This window comes from Pteropus medius, unplaced genomic scaffold, assembly GCF_902729225.1.
Source record: "Pteropus medius unplaced genomic scaffold, Ma_sr-lr_union100, whole genome shotgun sequence".
NCBI classification, from domain to species: domain Eukaryota; kingdom Metazoa; phylum Chordata; class Mammalia; order Chiroptera; family Pteropodidae; genus Pteropus; species Pteropus medius.
The window spans coordinates 669,709-687,621 of NW_024349224.1; the positions used below are offsets into that span (position 1 = coordinate 669,709).

Consider the following 17,913-nt stretch of genomic DNA (forward strand, 5'->3'; position numbering starts at 1 on the left):
TGTGTGTTTTGCCTAAAATACATCCCGGTCCCGCCTACGACTGTTTTCCTCAAATCTTCATCTTCAAAAAATAACGTCTCGAAGCAAACAGAAAGGTTTATCGGCCAAGATCGCTGTTCCCGCGGTCACACACCTGGCCCGGGGCGGGGGGTCTGTCCCCCCGGAGTGCACTCCTCGCGGACGCCCGGGCCCCCCACTCCCGCCTCCAGACCCCCAGGCCGCGCTGCTCGCCTCGACCGGCCTCGTTTCCCAGCCCAGGCCGGCGGCTCCCTCCGTAACCTGTTACTTATTTCTCTCTTGATTTTTATCTTTGGCCCCCGCTTGGCCCCGGGGCCCGGCCGAGAGGGGCCGGTGCTGCGGTGCCGCCCGCGCTGGCCGCGCACACCGCAGCCCGTCCTCCGGTCGCGGGTGCGGACCCCGGCCTGCCGCGCCCCCGCCTGGGCCTCGCCCGGCTCCGGGCCGCAGGAGGCCAGTGAGCACACAAAATGGCAGGTCTCCTCGGCCCTGGGCGCCGCAACTTTCACACGGTGTGAGCATCAGCTAACTTTGATTTAAAAAAAAAAAAAAAAAATTACAAATTACCCTCTGTGCCCGCAGCGGCAGGCAGGACCCCGCAGCAAGCCGCCCAGGGAGGAAGGGAGCGAGGGCGCCCGCGTCTCCGGCGCCGGGGGAAACGCGGAAAGTCACTCGCACAGAAGTTTGCGCGGCCCCGGCCTCCCCCTTCCCACCCGACCCCCAGACCCCTGCGAAAGTTTCCCGGGGCCGAGACCCGCGCGCGCGCCGGGCGCGGGCGGGGGCGCGGCCGGGCCTGGAGCTGGGCTCTGGTCCCGCCCGCGCGCCCGGAGCCAGGCCCGGCGACTCCTTTTCAAAGTAACGGTCCCGGGGCCGCGGGCGGGGGAGGCAGCGGCCCAGGCGCGGTCCCGCTCGCCGCCGAAGTTCGCCAGCGCCATGGATGCCCGGCTGCCGCCGCTTTCACGGCTCCTTCCTCTCTTTTCCCCGCTGACAGCTTCTCTCACCAACGTCACCGCCACGGATATTTAATTAGACCGTATTTTTTAATCGCGGTGGGGCGAGCAGGAGCCCGGTGCAGGCCTCGGCGAGGTGGGGAGGGGGAGGGGAGGGGGCCACGCCAAGAGTCCAAACTCACTTTGCCACCTCCGGACGCCGGGGCTGCCCCCACCCGCCCAGCGCGCCCCCCGCTCGCCGCCCCCCGCCCCCCGCCCCCGCGCCGCGCCCCGCGATTCCCCCACCTTTGTTTTCCTTACCTTAAACATTGAGACGCGGGCGCAGGGAGCAAACTCGGGCACGTAAACCGAGCGTTGTAAAAGATTGTGTTCAATGAATAATGAAACATGTCCACATGATTGACTCGATCATTTTCCGGGGCTGAGGGGGGACGGGCGCCCTGCTCGCGCGCCTTGCCCGCCCGCCCGGCGGAGCCCCACGCACTGTCCCCAGCCTGGCCGGGGCAGGGCGGGCTGCATTTTCATCTGCCTCTGCTCGGAGTCGCCCCGTTCATTGATACTCATCACCCGGCCCCGCAGACAACCCCGTCCCCGGCTCGGCCTCCCCCTATCTGGTAGGTGAAATGCATTGTACCATTAAAAACGCTCTCCATTGTCGCCCCGGCATAATTCACAGCAACTAGATAGGTCTTGCGGCATTTAGCTTTGATGAGCCAGAGACTGAACCCTTGATATAATAATCTACAAAGAATGGTGTGTGATCGTCCATTTTTTCTCTCTGTCTAGCAACTAAGAAACCATTTAACACAGCGCAGCTTGCTTCTGACCTTGAGCTCATGTAAACACACTTATTAAAATCTATCTATTCTCCAAGAGCTACATTCTGATTGTCAGACTCGTTACTGAGACATATATCAGCCCCTTCGCTTGTCACTACTTTGCATTCCTTCCTTTGACTAAAGAATGTTTTATCCAGCCGAGAGGGAGAGAGATTGCCACGGAAGGAGAGGAGAGACGGGGAAGGGGAGAGGAAAAAGCGTAATTCTTACCTGCTCCTGAAACTATTTAAAGTCTGTTTCTTTTCTGGGGGGAAAAAAAACTCCCGGGTGAATCTCGGTGGACAGCGGGACGCGGAGAATCAGTCACAGCCCGGGCGTTTAAGGGAGTCATCAGCGATCAAATGACGTTGATGCGCGCTGTAACCTTGTGGCGTATTTAATGTAAATAAGGCAGTTATGTTGCCAATCGCCGCGATACAAACGCGGAGAGGTCCTCAGCCTCGCCTCCCGCGCCTGCCATTAGAGGCGACTTTATTTACAGACGCTATTTAGGAGATCATGATAATTCTAAAACAATACTAGTGCCAAATGATTATGAAAATATGATTTTAATTAATCACGTAGTAGGCAAGGAAATTAGCATACGGTAATTAAACTTCGAGAAAAACGTCACGCAGGTTCTCTGCCTTATGGGTCCGGAATAATAGTCAGGCGGTGGGCTCCAGGACTTAATTATCAAACAAAATAACTTTTTAAAGGCAACTTTGTAAATGCTGGTCCTAAAGGCGACCGCTCTGGTAAATAACACAAGGCGAGGTAACAAGGTGGAGATGTGAGTGACGCCGGAGGTTGGGTTTCTGTGAAGCAAGGAAGAGGGGGAATTAGGGGGAAAAAGCTGAATAATGCAATTATGCACTCTCTGTCCTAGAGTTGACAAAAGCTGGTGCCTCAAAAGCCTCTTTGTTATGGGATTATATAATGATCCTGGTGTCATTATGGGGGAAAAAAAAGATTCAGTAATAATAACAAAAGAAGTATCCAGATACACCAATGAGGAGCTTGTTTTAAAGAAAGACTCGCATGTGACATCAGGGAATGTTAATAGCAGAAAGACAGGATCCAAAAGAGTTGACAAAGAAAGAGAGAGGGAGGGAGAGAAAGAGGGAGGAAGGGAGGGAGAGAGGAAGGGAGAGAGGGAGGGGGAAAGGCCTGTGCTGAGCGTGATTAAGAAGTGATAGAGACAGATTGATCATTCAGAACGCCCAGCTCCAGGCACACTTAAACGTCGATTCAGGTAAGACTTGCTCCAGCCTGCCCCCACCGAGTTCTCCTAAGATGACTGGCGGGTTTTAAACCAGGGCACTCCGCACAGAAACAGCAAAGGTAACGATAAAGGAAAAGCACAAACGGCCTCCCCCCACCGCCCATCGCCACCCCCTGCTGTGGAAGGAGCCTCTGAGTTGCAAACCTGCCCAGGAGCGGGGCTAGGTGCAGAAAGCTTCACAAAGGGAGGAGCTGCGGGGCTGGGGGTTCGGACACAGACAGGACCCGGATGCCCGGGCACCTGCCTTGGCACCTCCCCGCAGGTGACCTGCGCCCCAGGTGTGCCACGGGTGTGCGCCTGGCCTGGTCACCACTGCGGGCACCCGCGGACTCGGCCCTGAGAACCCAAAGCGCCCTCTCTCACTCCCTCACCCTCCCTCCCTCCTCTCTCTGGACTTTGGGGAGCTGGAAAAGAACTGGTTCCCTAACAAGCCGGCCCTGAGATTCTCAAAGCCGTTTAATCCCCTGCCCACCCCAAAAAAGTTCAGAGATTCAGCCGGCACTTTCCAATCTGATCTGCCTGAAATTCTCTGAACAAATTCCAAAATACAAGGTTTTTTTCTTGTACAGAAATTAGCATCGCAATCACATCAGTGAGATCGCTGTCCCCGTGGGGACGATGGCCGGAGCAGTGGGGTGTTCTTTATTCCAATTCTTCGTGGATCGACTGATTAGACTCCGTCCTCTTTTGAACCTGTTATTGTAAGTCAAGTGATTCTTTATAAGTGACAGCTCGGACAAAGAGGCGAGCGGGGCAGAGCAGGTCGAAAGGAAGTGGCCATATGGACTTGGAGAAAAGGCACTTTTCCCCCCAAGAGATTGGGGGCGATGGTCGCCTTTTAACCCTCCAGCCACCAGCCTGCCTGGGCCAAGGGGGGAAGGGGGCCGGGCCCCTGGGGCCCCCCACCATGCCCAGCCAGGTTATGCCCCCCTGGATAGTGACGGCCAGGCCCGGGGCACCCCTTCCATACTGGGAGGCCCAAGGTGCCCACGGCTCTCCAAGGCCATGAATCTAGGAGGGCCGAGCACAGGGCGGCCTGGGGGACCTCAGTTTGTGCGCAGAGCTGCACAGAGGCCAAGAGGCCATGGATGTTCTGTGTAGCCCTGTGGGGCACAGGGAGCCAGGCACCGACTGTCCAGCACATGGAGGCCACGCCACGGAAGGTTTGGGTAGGAGCTCGCCGGCGCCCCCTGTCAGCACCCGAGCACTCTGCGTTCCGGAAGACCTCCCTGAACACCACCAGGGCAGTGGGCGTCAAGGTGGGGGGTGGGGGCACAGAGGCCTAGTGTCCTCCTGAGACCAAAACTTGACACCTACCTGCACCCCAGTAAAGCACGAAAGTTCCCCCGTAGATTCTCCCCACCCCACTTGGGGGCACCGCCACAATTTGTGGCACCCTGATCCTCTTCCCAGGATTTCTTGGCCTCCCCACCCTCTCCCCTTGGTCATACTCTGCGGTGTTCCTCGCCGCCCCTCCCAGCCTGGCCGACCCTGGAACCCCGCGGCTCCTCCGAGCCCACCGCGCTCACCAGTCCTCTTGGCCCTGCGGACGGACAGCCTCTTCTCAGTCCGGGAACTCTGATGAGGGCCCTCCGCCCCTGCACCGTCTTCCTCAGGGTGGCACCAGCCTTGGGATTTCTTGAAACTGATGGAAGTCATTGGGAGGCTGGGCTGGGCGGGTAGCTTAGGTGATGGTGGCTGTGGGTAAATGTGAGAGCCAAATCAGCACCTTGTCATAAGCAACTGGCCTCTCTGAGCACCTCCTTTGAAATTAATACTTCTCACACTAATAGACAGGTTCTAATCTCTTTCATTATTCTAGAAATAATTCATAAAATTCATAAAATGTTACCCAACCACTACTTTAGAGTGACACTTCCTGTGACAACAGTTCTCATTTCATTTTTGTTTCTAGTTTGCTCTTCTTTTCCCCCGACGGTTCCTCATAACTCTGCCTCCCCCAGAGTATCGACAGGTTAAAGGCTGCCCATTGCCACGGCCATTCCCTGTGACCAGGAGAGAAGCACAGGGGAAGCATGCGAGGAGGGTGCCAGGGCTCTGGAGTGGCGAGGCAGACCAGAACGCTCGCGAATAGAGGGGCCCAGTCCCTGCCCCAGGCCCGTGTCCCTCTCTGGAAAGATCCACGGATCTGTAACACCCGACAACCACCAAGAGCGTGAGTTTCTGGGAAAATGGCAGCACCTTCTTGGAGCAGAGAAGGACGCTGAGACCTGCAGCTATGCGATCTATGCGTTCAGTGGGAGTCGGTCTGCCTTCCGGGTCCCACTGGGTTGTCATGGAGAGGCCCTCTCTGCTCTTCGGTGGCTGGTGGCTCAGAAGGCTGTCACTGACGAGGGGCTCCCCTGTGCTCGGGAAGCCTGCCTGGGCCACCACAAGCAGGTCCCCTTCTCCGGCCTAAAGGGTCCGCTCTGCCGCTGAGGTCGGCCTTCTCTCCCCACAGACTGCACAGCAGCCTGCTCCGCGGCACGCACACCTCAGGCAGAAGAAGCTTTCCGGCCTCCCCGAGGGCAGGGCGCCCTTAGAGGTGGAAGAGGTGACCCCGGACAAGAAGAAATTGGCAAGAATCTGACCAACGTATCTATTCTGCCCTGAACTCCTGGTCCCTGACCATGGAAACCCCAGAACAAAAGCCAGTCTGCCGCCCTGTACCTCCCCCAGGACCCCCTCCAGGCACACCCTTTAAAGACCCAGAGTGCTGCCCTCCCATGAGGTCACACATCTCTCCCGGCCTTCCCGGAGAGGAACAAGCCAGCATGGCATCCCTGGTTTGTCCCAGCCCGAGGACCTCTCCCTCCCGCAGCCGTCCCTCCCCTCCCAGAGGGCATCTAGGCGGGACTCCCGCCTTAGGTCCCCGCCAATCAGTGTATTACATATCTCTCTGGGCACTGTGATTGGTTCAGGAATAGACATGTGACCTAGGCTGGTCCAATCAGAGTGAGTCCTGGATTTTATTAAATGGGCGTAGGTGGAGCAATGGAGCTGTGGGAGGCTGGCGGTCCCCACCTGCACTCCAGGAGGCCGTGGGGACCGCAAGGCTTCCAGGGTCACCAAGAGGAGCCCGAGAACTGTGCCACACAGGGACAGCAGAGCAGAAATGCTCAAGTGGTCCTGCTTGCGATGTTTAAGCCCTAAATCCAGCCACACCCGAAGCCAGCTCCGAACCTGCACCTTTTCTGTGAGCTGACAAATTCGATTTGCTTTGCCTTTTCTTTCACTTGCCACAGAATGAGGCCTGAAACACTTAGCACCTCGCGAAAACAAGGAACGCCCGGGCCAGGGACCAGAGAGCTCAGAAACAAGGCAGCGAAAAGTCAGTCGGGCTCCTGATGCTCTTCCCAGCAAAGGAGCAGCCAGGAACTTGCCAGAATTCTCCTCAAGCTACCGATATGCCTTGCTTTGTGCAACAGCTCCGTTCCAGAAAAGATGTCTGTAAAGTGAATCTTCTGTAAACCGAATCTGACCTACTGCACTGGCAGAGCGGGTTATTTAAGGGGACATAACAGAAGCCTTTTTACAGTGAACGGCTATGTTCTGGAATAACAAATTAACGGCAATTTATTTATTACGGTAATTTCCTACCTCGGTGTACCTTTTAAAGCAGGACCAACCTAGACGTCTTCATGGCGTCTTTGCGCGAGTGCGGCCGAGACCGGGAACCCCTGCGGAGCGCCGTGGGTGCCGGCTCCAGTCCCCTCCTTGGCTCGCGTGGAGCCGGTCGCCCCGGCAGACCCCAGAAGGGAAGCCGGTGTCGCTTCTGGGTTCGGATTGGTGAGGAGCCGATGGGACTCCGTAACATTGGCGGATTTTCTGACCAGAATGTGGCCCATGTTGTGTTTGCCTACATAGGGGGAGTCAATGAAATAGCCCCTAATCTCTAAATTTGGGGAGCTCTGTAGACTGCAAATTAAAACAAAGCCTCAGGTTACGCAGGACGACTGGCTGGGATTCAGGGCCTACTTCTCTAAGGCGATGATGGCTGTGACATCCTCCTCCCACGCGTAACTGTGGCTACCGTGCAGCACGCAGCCATGATGTGGCCCCTGCTTTGTCGAAGTTCCAGTCTGCAGCCCTGATTGTCCCTCAGGAAGAGGTGCAAATTTTGTTTGCCGTGAGGAACAAAAGGGACCAAACAGTGGGGAAATATAGTTTTTCAGAAAATGTTACAGCTAACGTTTGGCTCATGAACGTGACCTGGTCCATATACGTCAGAGAGAATTACTGAGACTCATCTCCAGGGTTCCCCTGGGTAAATACCGAGGTTCATCACCATCTGCAAAGAAGCGACTGGGAAACAAATGAGAACGGCCAAGGAAAAGCCAAAAACAAGTCCCTTGACTCCGGCCAGTACTGAGAGACGCAAGCGAGCCTCCCCTGGGCCCGCCCGGGGCACAAGCCACAGGGTCAGGGGGAGCAGCGAGCCGAGGGGCCTGGGAGGCTAACACCGCCACAGACACTTCATTCTACATCCTGAGTCCACCAAACGGCCGAGGTGAGTCGTATGGGTCAGGGGAATCAGAAAGAGGGAGAGGAGTGAGCTGAGGGTCAAATGCATGTTGATGGTGCCAGGCTTTACGGGGGAAACAAGGTTGAAGCACATGGCAGAGGGGGAAAGCAGGAGGAGTAGCTCAGAGGGGCACTCGCACCCACAGTCCTGAAGTTCTAGAATCCTCTATGGTGCTCTGCAGCCTGTGCCCGAGAAAGGCAGCTGGCAGAACGGAGGCTGGGGGACTGGCACCTAAGGAGAGGCAAGTGTAAAACCACATGAGAGACGGGACAAATCTGTTCATGTGGGTGAGCACTGGAGCCCATTTACATCCCCCCTGCTCATCCAGCCCTCCGCTGGTTCTGAGGGACCCGACCCGCGGGCCTCCCAGGGCTTCAGCTGCCCACGCAGAGGTGCCACCTGGAGCTGCGCTCGGGGAGCCCCTCCGCGCCCAAGACTGGGAGTTTCCGCAAGGCAGACGTCCAGCCTGCAGCGTCGCTAGTTCCCAGGCTTAGTCGGGCCTCTGGCATAGTGCAGGGCATGAGCAAGCACGGATGGAACTAACCAAGAAATGAGTGTGACACTTAAGTAATTCCCACTATGTGTCAGGCACTGTTTTAACCTTTATTGGATAATTGAATGAATGAATGAACGAATGAATGAATATGCAGTCTAAAATGTGTTGACATCATTATAAATTAGTTGCAACTTTTAAGAATTAATGGTTACTTTCTCTGATAGAAAGGAACCCTTGGGCACACTGAAGAATAACGAGAAAACATAGAAAGGTCCAAAGAGGATTCTATCTCCTCTAATCTCGCCCGTCCGCCTTCTGTTTTTCCTCGCAAGCATTTTTCCGTGCACGCCTATTTTCTTTACAGACTTCGAATCGTTCTGTGTAAACGGTTTTGTGTCCTGCTTTTATTCTCTAAGCTCGTAGCACAGGTATTTCCCACGTCATTAAATATGCTTTGAAAACATGATTTTATGGCTACATAATGTTCCGCCAAATGGATGCAACATAATTTATTTAAACAATCTCTTATTTTGGAACATCTAAATTGTTTCTAATTTTTTGTTCTCTTAAAAGTATCGGAGTGAGCGTTTTCATGGTTAAACCTTTGTCTGCATTCCTGCTCACTTTCTTGGGATCAGTGGATAGAGGGGAAGCCACTGGGTCACGGGTTCGGAGGGGTCTGAGGCTCATCACCAACTTTCTTTGCAAAAAGGCCCCCCAGCATGCACTTCCCCCTCTGTCTCTCCCTCCCTTCTGCGGGGTGGGGGCTGGGGTGGCTTTAGGGCTTATCTTACAGACTCACAGGAGGATGCTAACCCTCGGGCAGTCACATTTGTTGCAAACAGTTTGGCCTTCTAATTCTGATTGTGGTGTGCAGTTTTCAGCAGGTTCCTACTGACCCCAGGCTCACCTCTTAGCTCTAGGGAGCCTCAGATATGTCCCTCGGTCCCCAGCAGGGCACAAACAGGACCATCTTGGCTTCAAAGGAAACACTGTATCTCTTTGCTTTAGTTCCTTGGATGGGCTGTGTATCCAGGGTCGAATCCAGCCAGCATCCAGCCAGCGTTAGAGACGTAGTCTCTGCGGGAGCCTGGTCCAGCCCTCCTGCCTGCTGCCCGCCCCGAAACTCTGCCCAGATCACAACGGCCCTGCTCACTTGAGGGTTATTTGCGCCACTGGTGATGACTTCACTATTGCCCCAAACGGGAGGTGGGGGGAAGGCCCTGGAGTGGCAGGCCTGGGGCCAGGCCACCTGGGCTCCAATCCCATCCCCACCAGTTTAGAGCCGCTGACCTTAGGCAAGGTCCTGGCCCCCTCTGTGCCTTAACCGCCACATCTGGAAAATGAGCCCCCACCCCCGGGCTCCTTCGCAGAGGCATCTACCTCTAAGCACAGGGCCTAGGACACAGCGAGCGCTCCCACCGCCACCGGCACGGGGGCGTCTACACCGACGTCTGCGCTGAATGAGAATGAGAACGAGACTGAACGCCCCACACCTTCGTCTGCTGGCTCAGGGCCGTGGAAGGGTTTTCGTGGCATGGACTTCCAGAATGCTGGGGAAGCCCCCCACCGCCCCCACACCTGCCCCACACCTGCCCCGCGCCTGCCACAGGACAAGGGACGTATCTATCCCCCTCCCCCATCCGAGCCTCCTGTGACTGGTCCTTTTTGCGGGTGGCATTCACTCCTAACACGAGCACAGCAGGCCATGCACAGTGTCGAGTGCTTCCTGTTGGACAAACGTTTAGAACGTCACATCTGAGTGTGTGGGCCCACGATGGCCGCACTCAGAACTACTGAGCCAGTGCCTTCGCCCCATCTTCCCTAAACTCCGCCTAGCTTTGGTCACGAACGCCGTCCCTGGACGGGCCGCCCCGGGAACTCACGCACCCAGGGTGCTGCTGTCTCTCGTGCTCCTGGCATCTGCAGGTCACGCATCTGAAAACGAGAACTTGATTCTGCAGCCGCAGCCCTGCCCTCTGCCACTTCCTCTGACATCTGTGGGATGCGCGACGGGCCGTGGGCGGATGCACCGCAAATCACTGAGCCTCGTCCGAGTGCGTCGCTGAAGCTGGCTCCGGAGGCCGACGGCGAGAAGGCCCGGTTTCCCGGACGCAGGCAGACCCCCGGCGTAGCTCAAGTCACCAAAACCGCCGGTTCCGGCTACACCCCGATGCCCGACCCCCGACGCCGCCGGTTCCGACTACACCCCGATGTCTGACCCCCGCAGCTCCACAGCGCCCAGTCTCGGAGCTGTGCAGTTGCAGCGCCCCCATGCCCCACCAGATGTAACTTCATAGGGTGTCACTGAGATAAAACGGACGTGTAACATTGTGCAAGTTGAAGGCGCACAACGGGATGCTGTGACGCTCGCACACGCACACACGCACACACACACGCACACGCACGCACACGGCGAAACGCTCACGTGGCCGGGCGGGCGAGTCGGCACGCCCTTGGCCTCACATAACTGCCACAGTGTGGGCGGGGACGTTAAAGCTCTAGTCTCGCAGCGACTTCCAAGGACGCCCACGGCACACGGCACGCGAACTGCGTCCCCACGCTGAGCGCCCGACCGCCGAGCTCGTTCAGCAGAGGCAACTTCTGGGGTGAGGGCCGGCATGTCGGCACCCAGGGTGTCTGTCACCTGCCTCCAGAGCAGGTCAGAGGGCGCACTTCCGCCACTTTGAAGCCACAGGCTTGGGGACAGGAACCAACTTCCCGCTGTGCCCACAGGACTTGCGGTCACTGCAGCACAAGGCGGCCACGGAGCCGCGCACCAGGCCACCTACGAAAGGCCACCCCGATCGCCAGATGGGTGCTGTGGCCGCCTTCCTGCCACCTTCCAGAACGTGGTGTTTCTTTAGACATACGACACGTCAGAGCTAGCATCCTGGAAGCTAATCGTGCTTTGAAGGTTATCTCTTAAGGATCAATCTCGCCCCGTGAGACTTGAAACAAGTCACAGTTCAGGAATTTAAAGACAAAGCGACACGGTGCGTGTGGTCCCTGCTGCCAGGAGGCCGCCGTGGCGGCTGGGGAAGGGGGCGCTGCACACAGAGCGCTGTGGTGAGAAGCTTGGGCTCTGGACCTGAGCGTGCGGGAGGGGCAAGGGGGTTGGCAGGAGGGTCCCGCGGGGCCTGAAGGCCAAAGGTCCCCAGTGTTAAGTGGAGGAGCGTTTTATCATTCCGGAATCTGTACACTCATCAAAACTATATGATTAACATGACAGCGTGCAGGAAAAGCAAAAACGCAGGTCCAAAACTACAAGACAAGCCGTGTTTCACACACACACGCGCGCGTGAACAGGGACGTGCGCCCTGCACTAACCATAAGTATCGTCGCTGCAGCCTCTTGGCTCTGCGTCTGTCATGCACCCTTATCGGTCACATACATATTGTGCCAGGAACAAAGGCACCAGGATTCACCCCACTGTTGACGGCAACTCTGGATGGTGGGATGAGGACGAGCCAGCTTCCCTTCCTGATGGAGCCCAGTGTTTCTGACGTCTCATATAACAGGCACAGCGACAAATTTTTTAAATGAACAAAACCCCCGTAGTTCGGATGTGAGGTCAGCTGAGACAGCAGGTCGTGGGGGAGACACCTGCACCAGGTGTGTTTGGGCAAGGCTGTGACTGCCACCCACCGAGCCCCCGGGGCGGGGCCAGGTCTGTCCACTCTGCATTCTGAGCCCCTGCGGCCCACTAGCCAAGCAGGGCACAGGCCACGGGCGCGGACGGCCTGTCCTCAGAGGGAGGACGGCTTGCTCTGTGGCAGGCGTCTAACCCTCCCAGGGCAGCGGGACCTCAGCCACGCGCCCCTCACTGGTCAGGGCCTCCTCACCACCCAGCCCCCGCACCCCCTTTACGGAGGTAGACCCCGACGCTCTGGGAAGGCGCACAGGAGAGACCAGAGCCCCACGTTGCTCCAGGCGAGTTTTCCAGCCTCGGGCACTGGGCACTGCTCTACAGGGCCTGGTGGCGGCAGGTCCCCAGCTCGGTGCCAAGGCGGAGGGAAGAAGAGGCGGGGACTCCCTGTGGCAGAGAGGAGGTGAGAGCCTCGGAAATGCTGCGGAGCCTGCAGGATCGCGGACGGGACGCCGGCTGACCTGCAGGGCGCATGTGTGCCCGTGCGCAGGGGCGCCGGGTCACCGGGGCGCCGGGTCACCGGGGAGCTTTCCGGGCCTGCTACAGCCTCATCCGCACCAGGCTCCCTGCCGGCTTCCAAATCGCTTTCCCCTCCCTCCACCCCACTGTGGCCGGAGGGGCCGCTTCTAAGGACTCCCTGCCCTCTGGCGTGGAGGTCACTTCACAGTGGGAGGTAGCAACGCGGGACACCCTAGGGCTGGAGGAAGGAGAGCTTGGGCCGTACCCAGCAGGCCAGGGTATGGCCATCTCGGCCCTTCCAGCTGCACCCACCGGCTGTGGCCTGCCCCTCCCCCACTCTCTCTACCTTCAGCCCTTGTCACCGGCAGCCCTGTGCCCACTGCGGATGGCACAGGACGTATAAGGGCTTCCTGAGTCTCTAGGCCCTGGGCCTTCCCCTCCTCCGTGGGTCCCTCGTCCTGCTCACACCTCCGGACACAGCCTGGGCGTGATGCTCTCCAGCCTGCCCCGGACGGCGCCCCTTTCCGGAATCAGACCCACTCTGGCTCCCCGTGCGTCCAGGCTTCTGGGACCTAACAGTGTCCTAGCGCTCCACACAGGGACATAACAGCCACATGCTCTGCTGTGACAAGACAAAGGTCATAAGAAGCGCGACACTCTTGACGAGGTTGACAGACGGCATCCACAGGGACTGAGAGAGCGGGGGTCCGGTGCTCGGCGGTTTCCTGAGCGTCTGTGACGGAGAGCAGTTACTTTCCCAGAGCCACCTGCCTTGCTGAGACACAGTCGTGAACCAAGAAGAAACACAAGGATGACTTCGAGTGGCCTAACCGGTGACGAGAGCCCCCAGCTTCCACCCTTAACTCGGGCCTGGCAGATGCACAGTCAAAGCGGACGCCGCTTACTCCACACCCGACTCTCATGAGCCCGGGGTCCGGTCTCACTGGTCAGTCCCGACAGCCCTTCAGGGGAGAGGGGGCCGCAGGGACAAGAGCGGAGGCGGGAAGAACCCCGGCACCCCTGCGAGTGGGCCGCCGAACTGCGGACAGCGCCTCGCCGAGGCCGTCAGCGGAGGCGGACGCCCCACGCCGCTCAGGAGGGTCCGAGGTTCAGGGCGCAGCCCGGAGCCCCGACGGGCAGGTCAGCGGTCTCCCGCGGTCTCCCACGTTCTCCGTGAAAGGAAGGAAGCGGGTGTGGGCCGCATCTCAGAAACAGCTCCATCTGAAATGCTACAGGAAAATAATTTATGGCTCTTTCTGGAGAACTCAGCTGTCTCGATCTCATTCCCTGTGGGTTCCAGATGGGCGAGGTTCCGCCGTGACCGCAGGTGCCCGCGCTGCGGGCGCTGGGAGCAGCCAGGACGAAGCCTCCTGGGCAGCCCGGGCCATTTCCTGCAGCCGATGGCCGGCAGCACCTCCGGCTGCTCCATCTCCGAGGCGCACACGGCCGCACCCGCCCTCCCCGGTACCTGCCTGCACCTGCATCCGCGGGCAAGACCAACGCGGCCGCCTCCGCCAGGAGCCCCTCACCATCTGGGCGCCCCAGTCGGCGCCCCTCTCCGGGGTCTGTTTTTATTATAAATATTTCATTGTTTAGGAGTTTGGGTCTGAGCTGATATACAGCATTTGGCAGGGTTCCTCTCTAGCATTTGGTAATAATTCCATACCAAATGCTGCAGAGAAACCCTCCCAAATGGAACAGTTTCAAGCCAAGCCTCTAAAACTGGAGCCCGAGGAAGTCACTACATCTGAGCGTCGCCGGCTCCAGGGCCAGCAGAAGACAAATGTGCCTGGACACAGGGCTACCTTAGCGCCCCTCCCGTCCTGGGTGACACTCTCCCCATGGCTGAGCCGCAGACAAGCCGGCCTGGAGCTGCCAGGGGTGTAAGGCAGGCCACACGCACGGTCGGTGCTCCGTGTGCATCGCGAGGCTGGCTTCTGTGCCCATCTACTTTCCCAAAATGCAGCTTCCACGCACTTGCTCTGTCCCCCACTTTTACTGCGCTCTATGTCCTCTCATTAGGGGTCCCCAATCCCTGGGCTGCAGACCGGTACTGGTTCGTAGCCTGTTAGGAGCCGGGCCGCACAGCAGGAGGTGAGCAGCGGGCCAGCTAGCCAAGCTCCATCTGTATCTGCAGCCGCTCGCCAGCGAGAACATCACCGCCTCAGCCCCACCTCAGGTCATCAGGCGTTAGATGTTCATAGGAGCACTGGTCCCTGGTGCCACAAAGGTTGGGGACCGCTGGGCACAGGACTGCCTGGGCTCGTATTCTGGGGGCTCTGTGACCCTCGCTGGCAAGGTGGTGGCCTGTGCACGTCGGGGCTGAGAACCCCTCCTCCCAGCCTGGGTGAGGATAAGTGGGGCGCCAACCAATCCTGTGCTCAGCAGACTCTCTCAGTGGGGGAGCACTGTGTGCAGGGCTCTACCCGGCCATCCCCCTCATGGGTGTTTGACAGAAAGGGGGGGCTTCCTGCCAGGACCCCTTCATAGCTCCCTCCCCAGCAGATGAGTGCCAGTGAGCCCAGGGCCACGTGGCTGGGGCCTGCTCCTCCCCACACCTCCTCCCTGCAGGGACCTTCCTGCTGGGCTTCCGTACACCTGTCCCTCTAGGTGTTGGCTCCTGAGCCATGCAAGTCCTCAAGTCCAGGACAGCGCAGGAAGCAGCCGTGGGCCACATGGTCACAACGGCTGTCCACTGGTGCCCCAAACCCATAAGGAGCCCCGTTTCTTCAGTAATACACTTCACCCGAACTAGTCATATCTCTATCTCTCTCTCTCTCTCTCTCTCTCCCTCTCTCTCTCTCATTTTTATCTTTTTGGCTGTGATGTATTCGGCTGTAGACTTATTTTTTAATCCCGCTTGGGACTCTATGACTCTGGACTCTGAGGATTCATGTCTTTTATCGATGCTGGAAGATTCTCATCCATTCTCTCTCCAGAAATTCCCTGTCCCCTCCTCTCCAGCCCGGGCCTCCAGAGAGAGCGAGTCCCCGGCACGGGCACGAGCGGTGGCCCTGTGCTCTGCCCTCCAGGCCCCTCGCCGCCGTCCCCGGCTCGTCACCCTTCTGCGCTGCCTTCTGCGTCATTTCTCCGGTTCCGTCTTCTCCCTGCCGGACATCTGGGCTGCCTGCGCAGACGCCTGCTTCTCACGACCAGGTCTCCTCTGACTAGAACGAGCACCTGAGCAAGCGGCTCATGTGGCATCTGGCGAGGCTTTGCTCCCGGGCCCTCCAGCTGGAGCTCACCCCGACGTCCTCACGCCATCCCCCAGGCTCTGTGCCCCTGAGGCAGCACACGCTTTGGGAGCCAGCAGCCCTCCTACAGGGGCCTCTGTAGCGTGTGACCACAGCTCTTCTGCCTGTAAATCAGGTCCTCAGGAGGCAGGTGACGTGTCTGAGCCCGTGGATGGTGCTGCCCCTTTCACCAATCTGAAAGTGTCCCCAACGAGCAATGAGAAGATGGTGTCACTGGCCACCACGAAAAGACGTAGGCTGGCACGGTGGCTGCGGGCACTGCCCGCAGGGTCTGCAGACGCCATTCTGAAGCCCAGCTTCAGAGCTGCGTGGCCTCGGCGCCCTACAGCGCCCTGAGCCTCAGCGTCCCCTGTGTGACATGGGGTGGGACGCGAACCTTCCTCACCCATCCCTGGGAGATCAAACCCTGGAAGGGGTTTCTCCCCCGGGGCGACGGTCACCAAGCCCGGCTAAAACATCATCACTTAACGCCAGCGCCACCTGAAGCACACTCACGTGGACACGCCACTCTTATCCCGGCCCCGGCGGTGTGCACAGAAACCCCCCCACCGGCGGCACACACGCGCGCACACACGCACACACACACACGCGCGCACACACGTGTGCGCACACGCGCACATGCACACACGCGCGCACACACACACACACACACGCACGCTCCCTGGGGACACTGAGGCGGTGCAGCCCCCGCCGTCCCTCCTTCCTCCACTTCTGGTGCAAATGATGAGAAATCAAAGAGAGACTCAGAGCTGGACCGAGGCAGCCATGTGAGGGACACGCAGAAATCGTGGAGGAGGAAACTGAGAACCGCCATCCATCAAGCCATTACCCACAGAGTTATGTCTCCCGCCTGGGCTAAGTGATCAGACACACGTCGCCAGCCCTTTCTGTCCACTGCTGAGCTAGCTGGAGAGCAGGGAGCGGCTGTGGATCCTGGGGCCCCCCCAGGACCCCAGCTGCAGTCTGAGAGCCCTGCGTGCCCCCGTCTCCAGGGACCCCTGGGTCACCCACTCCCACCTCACACCCTCAGGGCTGCGGGAGTGGGAACCAGGAGCTGCACCCTTCTCAAAACATAGCCCCCCAGGCTGGTGCCTGCCCACCCCAAGCTCAAGGTACTGCCGGCACCGGACTGGGCTGCTCCGTGGACGCCGGCGCAGAGGGACCGCCTGGGGGAGCGGTCCGCTGCACGGGCGTCCGTCCATCACTCAGCTAAATCAAAGATCCAAATGCTAAATCTCACACTCAGGAACATCAACTGGATTTGTGACGGTCCCCGGAGGACTCGGTGTCCATAAACCAACAAGTGAATTACGCCGATCCCGGTGTGCAGTTTCTCATCGGTGGCTGACACGATATTGACACTGTTCTCTATTTCATCTAACTCCTTCAGGGCCACACTGCGACGCCACAGCCGGGGCCGCGCCCGACCCGATGCAGCGAGCGATCAGCGGGGGCAGCGGGGGACGATAACGGACGGATGGCTCCCTGCTACGCCGCCGATGGAGGGCCGCACGGGCACTCACTGCTGTGCCGGTGGTGCCGGCGTTAAGCGTTTCCGTTCTGGAACGTCTTGGAATTTCATGAACATTCCCGCTGGGCTGTAAACGGCTATGACCAGCGAGTGGCTGAGTGAGGCATGCTGGGAAGCTGTCGGTCTTGACCTTGGCGATGACCGGTTCAGCCAAACCTCTTCAGTGCACCGCTGGTTACTCTTTCGTGCCGGACCTGTGGGGCACGGGCTGGGGGTCTACGGTGAGGAAGAAGTTGTCCCCAGATGATGAGGCTCTGATCCGGCTCCAGGGCAGGCCCTCCCAGGCCCTGGCTGTGGCGTCTGGAAGCTTTTTCTTTGGCCTTGGCTGAAGTGTCTGTTGAGTTTGGCCTCCTTAGGCCTGAACTGATTGTCCAAACACTTCCTTCCACAGACCATGGGGGCCCACGGGTGACTGTAAGTCTCAGTCGGGGCCCCTGTTAAAAGCCCAGGCTGACAATTCTTTGGGTAATATCACTCCGGCAAACGTAGCTGCTTATCTCCATGCTTCTAGTGAACGCCACGTGCCAATAACGATGCGCACGGTTCCGAGATAAAGTCCCCAAGCAACCGCATGTCTCCGTTCTCGTCCTCCTGCCCTCTCTGCTTATTGTTGGCTGTATTTTTAATTTTGAAATCATCTTGTTGCAAAAATAACACAGACAGTTCCCGTGTCCCGTTCCCCCGTCCTCCCTAACGCCGACATCGGGTATGGCCAGTAACATGACCGAACCCGAGAAAGCCAGGGCCGTGCACTGCATTTAGTCACTAAATGCAATGCCTCAGTCTCCCCCAACCTGGACACTTCCCCGTCCTCCCTTGCCTGGTGTGATCTTGACACGGAAGAGTGCTGCTCGATCACATTAGACCGTTCCTCAGTCTGGGTGTGTACGCCGCTGCTCCTGCTCAGGTTTAGCTCGTGCATCTGGGCAGG

The 17,913-nt window shown here is 58.5% G+C and overlaps 1 protein-coding gene across 8 annotated transcripts in view; it reads right to left on the minus strand.

Moving 5' to 3' along the window:
• ZNF536 (zinc finger protein 536) overlaps positions 1-2,162 on the minus strand; it is a 341,362-nt gene extending 339,200 nt beyond the window's left edge. For 4 of the 8 annotated variants that reach the window (XM_039880730.1, XM_039880735.1, XM_039880734.1 and 1 more), the window contains exon 1: positions 1,266-1,546. The gene's annotated coding sequence lies outside the window, so the exon portion shown is untranslated. Of the gene's footprint in view, positions 1-1,265; positions 1,551-2,014 lie in introns of those variants that run through there. The other 4 variants (XM_039880738.1, XM_039880733.1, XM_039880739.1 and 1 more) reach the window with 4 other exon arrangements.
• Between the last annotated feature and the right edge of the window lie 15,751 nt (positions 2,163-17,913).